The 9134-nt window shown below is 33.5% G+C and overlaps 1 long non-coding RNA gene across 1 annotated transcript; it reads left to right on the forward strand.

The window, feature by feature from the left end:
* The first annotated feature begins 1146 nt into the window (after positions 1 to 1146).
* On the forward strand, positions 1147 to 8897 carry LOC143074567 (uncharacterized). The gene is made up of 3 exons (XR_012977936.1): positions 1147 to 1207; positions 1324 to 1356; positions 8103 to 8897. It is a non-coding gene; the product is annotated as an uncharacterized LOC143074567 (long non-coding RNA).
* The last annotated feature ends 237 nt before the right edge of the window (positions 8898 to 9134 follow it).

The raw sequence follows: 9134 nt of genomic DNA on the forward strand, positions 1-9134 counted from the left end.
TGAACGTGCACTTCGAATTTGACACAACCGTAGAAAAAGTTCCACCACCTAAACAATTGATATTGTTTATTTATCAACCTCCATTTCATTTATAAATTTGATTAAGAGAAATATGAGCAAGCGTTTTATGGTCGTATCTTGAAAATTTTTTAATCAGGTACATTGTATACAAGGTGTATTTCCATTTCTATCAATATAAATTTACTTCCGTCTCCTATACAAGCAACGATACCAATCCGGTTATAAGCAGATCGGTAGTTACAGGATTCATAATAGGCCTTTTCAATTTATTTGTGGATCAAATTTTCATTTTAAACTAATAAAAGTTGTGAAATAAAGGCAAAGGATTGAACATAACAGCTTTTTCTGGCAAAAAATCCATGTTGATACTGAGCAAATTATTGTTATATTTAGATAGCTGATGGGTACATGCAAAGTTGATTGCCGTGAAACATAAGAATATCTGCCACATTGAAGGCGTGTCAGTAGATTTGATCAGGAAAACAGTAAAAAGTACTTTGTTATAAACAAGTATGTATTGGATGTTTATAAGGAATTGATACACCATTTCAATAATTTCATTTTCGCTAGCCAAGGGTTACAATCCACTCCCGTTCTCTTCACGGGAGTGGATCGTAACCCTTGGCTAGCGAAGATGCCATTATGTATACCACTCAATACCTTGTACACATGAAGATACATTTTTTATCTAACATTCTCAATTGAATAAACTACCTGTGAAGTACATTATGATATTACAAAATTATATCGTGGTATTTTGCAGCTAGCTTAAAACTGCTTTTTACGCTAGAAACGAAATGCTTTTAGACCTATCTTTTCCATGTTAATAATGTTTTGATAACAGAAGAAAAAAATTAGAAAAAATCATTGCAATATCATGTCAGTAAAATTGGCATTTGGCATTTAGTACTTATTTTGCTAGCTTCTTGCCATATAACTGTGTAAGTGAAATGATAATCGAGTGGACATTTCACGATTATCATTTTTCGACCAGTGAATTTCTTTCAATGACATTTAATCTTGTTCACATGTTCAAGCTATTTTCTATTGGTTGATTTATAAGCAGGAATAAAAAAACACGTGGTATATAAGTTTGAATAAACTTTGTACATGTTAAATGCAAAAGAATAATCTACTAAGCAGTCTGTGCAACAATTTTTAATTGATAATCTGCAAAAACGGCAAAGTAAGTCATATTCTAAATTTAGTAATTTTTATCATTAAGCTCAACATTATCAAATGAAAAATTGTTTTTCAACGTCTTGTTTTAAATAGTAAAATTCTTTTTAAATATCGTTTCAGACTGTACCATGGCCTCCATTTCTAGTACACCAGGTTAGTTGTTTACTTTCTCTAACACTACAAAGTTTACAAAAAATCCGTAGTGGTACATTCGGTATGTGGTATGTGAGAACGTAGTAACTGTAGCGACTTTACTAGTTACATAATATTCATTATTATTATAGTTTTTTTATAAAAAATTATAGTTTGAAACATGATTGTGCTTTCTTCAGAGTTTTTTTACTCGGAATTACAACCACCGATGATAGAGCGTAAGATTGTAAAATGTTTCTATTAATCGGTTATATATGTATTACATTTTTTTTATCTTGCGTTCGAAGATCTTCAAAGCATCCTTGAAACGGTGTTGCTCATTAATGCCAATATTGGTTTGCTCGTTCAAATTGTATTTGTTACCTGCTAAAATACCTTTTGATTTTATGAATTATTTGTTTTGATTGTAAATTGTATTCTAGAAAACAAAGGCTATGGGGTATCCATCCATGACAAATAAATCAGTATATATGCACAGCCAATTAAAAACAACACAAAAAGGCGTTTTTATTGCTGATCATATACATGTAGGCCTTCAACACAGTGGGAAAAACTCTCACATCATTGCAAGCTTTAGATTTTCCAAACCGTTTGATATTCCACTTGTCGAGAATTGAAAGAAAGAGAAAGTGGAAGGAAAATTAATATAAAACAGTTAAAAAAAAATAAACTGCGACAAAACTGCCTTTCACAGGGCATGCGCCTCGGCAGAACTTGTCTTTAGTTAATGCTAATAAACTCATCATAGATACTTAAATTGTTCTTTATCTACAATGTATTTATATAATTACTCAATTGATCTCGCCTTTTAACATAAATGAATCAAAATAAGCTGAATATAATAGTAAACCCACACCAGCTTGGATATGGCCATCTATTTACCCGTTTAGACCACCAATTGGATTGGTCGGATCAAGTAAACGGTTATGCTGTACGCCCACCTGTAACATTGGGTTCAATAGACATTCAAAAGCATGGGGTGTCAAAGTTTGCTCATCGCCTGAAAATATATAAATGAATTCACACAATTGCAATATGTCTGGTGGCTGCACATAATTATACTACATGTATGTATGTGCATTTCCATTCATAACATAAAAGTTAAAATTGAGAATGGAAATGGGGGATGTGTCAAAGAGACAACAACCAAAAGGCTTTATTTTTAAACATTCTGAAGTAAGTCTTATATCAGAGGCAAGCTTCAGCTGTCCTCTAAACGAAAATGCCAAACAAAAATAAAGTTGACAAGCATTGAGGACGGCAAATTCCCAAAAGTTGTGCCAAATACGGCTACAGTAATACATGCCTGGGATTTTCTCGCTGTGTTAAAACCCATTGGTGGCCCGTGGCTGTTTTCTGCTCTTTTGGTCGGGTTGTTCTCTCTTTGACAATCCCCGTTTTCATTCTCTTTTGCATTCCATACATAAAATAAATCTTAACACGCGGATATGACAATCGTTTAGAGCAGTTGCTATTCTAATTAAATATAGGGCGATTACTAATGAATGGCTACAGAACATTGATACAGTTGTGGAAATACGTTTTGGAATCTGTAAGTAAAAAAAAAAAAAAACAAGAATGTGTCCCTAGAACACGGACGCCCCATCTGCTCTATCATTAACTATGTTTAGTGGACCGTAAAAATGGGATAATAACTCTAATTTGGCATTAAGTTAGAAAGATCATGTCATAGGGAACATGTGTACTAAGTTGCAAGTTGATTGGACTTCAACTACCTCGACCAAAAACTTTAACCTGAAGCGGGACAGATTGACGAACGAACGGACTCACAAACCAGAAACCATAATTCCCATAAATGTGGCATACAAAGCGTTTTCCTTTTTTGTCTCAACTGCGACGAAAGTTGCAAGAACTCAGACGTTATCATAGATTTTCTGTTGTGGCATTAAGGAAATTCAGAAAAGGGAGAAGGTTTGGTATCATTAAAACGTGTATTCCCGCTGCAATTGTTTGCATCTGTCCTAAGTCTGGAATCTGATGTTCATTGGTTGTCGTCTGTTTATGTGGTTCATAAGTGTTTCTCGTCTTTCGTTTTTGTATGGATTATACCGTTGGTTTTTCCCGTTTGAATGGTTTTACGCTTGTAATTTTTGGGGTTCTTGATAGCTTGCTTTTCGGTGTGAGCCAAAGCTCCGTGTTAAAGGCCGTACCTTGATTTTTAATGGTTTACTTTGATAAATTGTTACTTGGATGGAAAGTTGTCTCATTGGCACTAATACCACATCTTTTTATATCTATTAACATTCACAATTCTTTTTGAATTTACTTTTATATAAGACATACACTTAAGTATGCAAAGTTTACCGTTAGTCAGTACATGTAGAAGCGTATGACCAGAATTATCGAACAATTGTAACCTTAATTTACAGTCCAGCTGTTACTTGTAACTATGAGTAGTAATGCAAGCTGTGTTTAATGAATGTACATGTACAAGTTGAATACGAAATTCCATTCACATGTGACTTTACTTGATGTTACCAAGTAGTCAAAAGGTTATTGGTTTAGTAGTAAGTCCATTACCCAATAACTGTAAATTGTATAAATAAAAGTTTTATAGTCCTTATCATTGTTTATATATTGGTAGTATAATTCATTCTGAAAGTTGGCACTCGATGTTTACATCAATGACAATTGCAGGGTCACATTTTTTAAAGTTCAATTTCTAAAACTATGAATAAACAATATTTTAGACATTGTATGGTAGAAGGACATTTTTTGGTAGATATATTGATTAACAGAAGAATTAACATGACACCTCAATTAGTAAACCCCGGTCCTTTATAGGAAATTAATTGCCTTTGTTGTTGTGTGGTTAATTCTCGAAACTGTGAATAGGATGGAATGAATATTAATACGTTTGTTACAAACATTAAGCTTTAAAGTGGTTGTATATGAGAGCTAAGATTTTCTGACACTTTAAAAGATTGATGTTGAATAATCTCGTTCAATTTCAAATAAAAAAGGTAAGGATGTCTACAACTTTAAGAAAAATATAGCTAATTAATTGTATATCACTGGAAACAGAAGATAAGAATTTAGCACTCTACATAATATTATATATTCAATTGGTTTTGTGAATAATTTCGTCAGAAATCTAAAGAAAAGGCAAGTGTGGACACAGGTCAGTGTAGAAAGTAATTGTGTTAGCATGTTTGAGTCATGATACTTAAGCCTAGTTTTTGGTGGGGTTCGTGTTGTTTATTCTTTAGTTTTCTATGTTGTGTCATGTGTACTATTGTTTTTCTGTTTGTCTTTTTCATTTTCAGCCATGGCGTTGACAGTTTGTTTTAGATTTATGAGTTTGACTGTCCCTTTGGTATCTTTCGTCCCTCTTTAAGCACATTCATACTAGATTTTTCATGAGACATGTGATACAAATAGTTATATTATGGAGTTTGTATCTTCTTTAATGATCTTTAGTTGTTACCCTTTTGAGCAGGACTGAAGATATTTTTTTTAATTTAATTTGTGGGATAATTAGAATGGGATCAATATTTACCAGCACCGTATAGGGTCCCATTATCACTTTGCCATGACCTTGTTGTCTTTGGGAAAGATTAGTGGTTGTTAAATGGAATTTTCTTCCATCTCCTTTATATGGACAGCAACAGTGCAGGCGATTTGGTGTCATGATATCTCAGTAGCATGCGTTCGAATCCCGGCGACGGAAGAACAAAACATTTGCGAAAGCAAATTTACAGATCTAACATTGTTGGGTTGATGTTTAGACGAGTTGTATATACATAATGTACACAGCCATGTATTATCATCACTGCTGGTGATCCGATGGATAAATCTGTTGTAGAGTTGTCACTGGCTCAGACGTACTTATAAATTATTTTCTGTGATTGTATCTTACATTAATTTGTAGGATCCTTTACTATTGATAATTTAGCTGATCTGTAAAAATAACATCTTCATGCCTTATATATCGTGTACTATTGTACGACGCTAGATTAAAACTGACGTGGAAAGGTAACACCCGGCCACCGAAAGCTTCACTTTTATGAAGCCCATGTGGTTGTGTGGTCTAGAGGGACGGCTACAGTGCAGGCGAGTTGGTGTCACGATATCTCTGTAGCATGGGTTCGAATCCCGGCGAGGGAAAAACAAAACATTTGTGAAAGCAAATTTACAGATCTAACATTGATGGGTTGATGTTTAGACGAGTTGTATATACATAATGTACACAGCCATGTATCACCATCACTGCTGGTGATCCGATGGATAAATCTGTTGTAGAGTTGTCACTGGCTCAGACGTACTTATAAACATAATTATTTTCTGTGACTGTATCTTACATTAATTTGTAGGATCCTTTACTAAAGATAATTTAGCTGATCTGTAAGAATAATATCTTCATGCCTTATATATCATGTACTGTAGTACGACGCCAGATTACAACTGATGTGTAAAAGTAACACCCGGCCACCGAAAACTTCATTTTTATGAAGCCCATGTGGTTGTGTGGTCTAGCGGGACGGCTACAGTGCAGGCGAGTTGGTGTCACGATATCTCTGTAGCATGGGTTCGAATCCCGGCGAGGGAAGAACAAAAAAATTGCGAAAGCAAATTTACAGATCTAACATTGTTGGGTTGACGTTTAGACGATTTTTTATATTTTTATATATATAAAAATTGAGAAAGTAAATGGGAAATTTGTCAAAGCGACACCAACCCGACCATAGAGCAGAAAACAGCCGAAGGCCACCAGTGGTATATAATATATGTTGTGTATTAGTGATCATTTTGAACAAATTCTTATTTGTACAAAAAAGTGTAAAAATCATAATAATTTGTACTTTGACTGTGTACAAATTGCAATTTGTACAAAATTTGTCTAAAATTTACTTATAACTTGTACAATAGTTTATAGTATGGATTTTGTTATAAAAAAAGGCATTGATACAAACTATAGAATTTTAATTAATGGCCACACAATAAACCTTATTTACAAATTAAATACCCAGATGGAGTCAGGAAATGTACAGCCGTGCCAGTTAATTTTAATAATACAATAGAAATCGGCCCCTGCATTGACAAATCTGATAGTATAATAAAAATTGACTCATTTGACAATTCTGATATTATAAAAGACATTAGCCCCTGCATTTACAATTGTGATTGTAAAATAGACATTGGCCCCTGCAGTGACGATTCTGATATTATAATAGAAATAAGCCCCATGATTAACCAGGATGACACTGACTTATAAAAAAATTTCATACTCATTGTCAGGAAGCGCTGTCTGTGTAACAGATTCAAGCCGAATATCAGACCAATTAAACGAAAAGATAATTACCAGAATTTGCAAAGGGGGATAATTTCATTATAGCAATCCCTCAGTATGATCGTGCCCCAACTGATCCTCAACATATCTTAATACTAGTAGTTGTAATTATTTAATCTAGGGAATTTGGGTACCGCATTGGAACAGTGGTAGGGATTTTGGCAAGACATTTGTCGAGAAATCAAATTGAAGCTGTTAAAGACACATCATTATTCACAGCAATGGTTCCTTAACTTCAACTTTCACTACGCAAAGCAGTTAGAACGCTGTCAAAAATGGCGGTCAGGGCTTTCGTTCATGTTGATTTGGGGTTTCTTTCATGTAAATGCAGACAGGGTGCAGAACTTCTTAATGTAAAATGTTAAAAACAAAAGATGTTGTTCAATTCCCGATTGTTTAATTCACTCGCATGCTCAAAAAATGATACAGAATTATTTTCTATTTTGTTAATAAGGTTTATTTTATGGTCATTGAATAACAATTCTATATTGTGTATCAATGCTTTTATTTCAACAAAATCTGTAGTATCACTTATTGTACACGTTATATTAAAGTGGATTTTGGTAAAATTTTTATTAACTTACATTTTGTACTATGTCAAAATACAATTTATAATTTGTATTTGTTTTGTGTGTACAAAATGATTACTTGTACACAACATATAAGTACGTTTACACATGTGACAACGACAACTCTACAACAAATCCATCCCTTGGACAACTAGAGAAAGTGACAAACGACTGAAAACACATATTAAAATCATAATTTCTCTAAAAATCAGCACAACAATGTTAAATTTACAAATTTCCGGAAGCAAATGTTTTGTCCTTCCTGCCTGGATTCGAACTAATTTAATTTGGATATGGAGATAACACCGAATGCACTTATTAAACGCTCGGCCACATAGACTGAACTATCTGGAATTAAATTAATGATACAGATCAATCTTGCTACATCTTGTGATCCGTTTATTTGGCAATCGCCAATGTCAGTTAGCAGGGGTTAAGAACATCTGTTGTCCGACCTGTTTGTCCAATGCGCTTTGTTAAAATATTTTTATTTTTTTTACATTTTTGTCTTATTGAATATGTTGTTTGTGCTGTATTTAGACCTCTCTACCAAGACATTTGTTTTGCATGCACACGTTTAAAAATTGCTGTGTTTATCCAACGCAATCATAGATTTGAACATCGTTTACAATTAAGACTTATTTATATACAAATCAGTACATGCATAAACGCTTTTATGAAAGAAACACGGTAGCTATGGCAAAGCTAATATAAATAACTATGCAGATTTTTTTTTATTGCTTTTGGTTTGAAATTTGAGTCACATCAAGGTCCTCAGAGATTCGAAGTCTGCTAAGAAAGGGAATTTTGATAAGACAGCAGCTCTGATATATTTTTACTGAATAAATTCCCACATATTATTTCAGATGAATTGCGTATTATACTTATTGGGAAGACTGGGTCAGGCAAGAGTTGTACTGGAAATACAATTATCGGAGCTAATAGATTTGATGAATTACTGTCATTTGATGCTCAGACAGGAGAAATGCATTGTGAGGAAGTTAATCTATTTGACAAGAAGTTACTAGTTGTAGATACTCCTGGTCTATATGACACACAAGTGGGAGTTACCCTCGAGGACACGATGTGTGAAGTCAGAAAAGCGTTCATTCATTTAACTCCAGGTCCGCATGCTATTATTTTAGTTATTAAAGGGCATGCGAAATATACAAATGAAGACCGGGATGTAGCCAATAGATTTGCGAACATGCTTGGAGAGGAAATGCTTTCTTATTTTTTTGTAATTTTTACAGGCAGAGACCAAATTGAAAAGTCAAACACAACCATTGATAGATTGTTAAAACGTTCTAAGCAAGAACATTTAAAAAAACTTGTTGAAAACTGTAATGGTCGCTATTTTTGTTTTGATAATATGCATAAAGATGAAGATCAAGTGAAAAAACTGATTGACAAAATCGATGAGAATGTCCGCCTTAGGGGTGGGAATCATTTCTCAAATAAAATTTTCAGAGATATTGAAAAGGAACTAGACAAGGAAGGCATTAAAGTTGGTGACATTATAAATGGCTTTCAACAAAAAAGCTTTAAATTGCTAAAACTTCTTACTTTGCCCATATGGGGTCCAGTATATTCCATCGGAAAAATGGCAAACATATTCTGACATCTTAAGTATAACAGTTATGTGAATATATGAGAGGGTTTTAAATTTTATTTTATCATTTATTGTTTTCTTTGCATACCACCATCTCACTTTTACATGTATTTGTATTCTTTACTGTACAAAACTAGACGTTTTGTTTACATTATTCAATTTTGCAACCACAAATTACAATTTATTTTTTAATTCCGTCTTATATTTATCTACAAGACATAAGTTAAAACCTTGTAAGCAAATCACGACGTCGTTTTTAACGTGTAACCTTTTTGTAGAAAAGACC

Source organism: Mytilus galloprovincialis, chromosome 5 (assembly GCF_965363235.1).
Source record: "Mytilus galloprovincialis chromosome 5, xbMytGall1.hap1.1, whole genome shotgun sequence".
In the NCBI taxonomy this organism is placed as follows: Eukaryota; Metazoa; Mollusca; class Bivalvia; order Mytilida; family Mytilidae; genus Mytilus; species Mytilus galloprovincialis.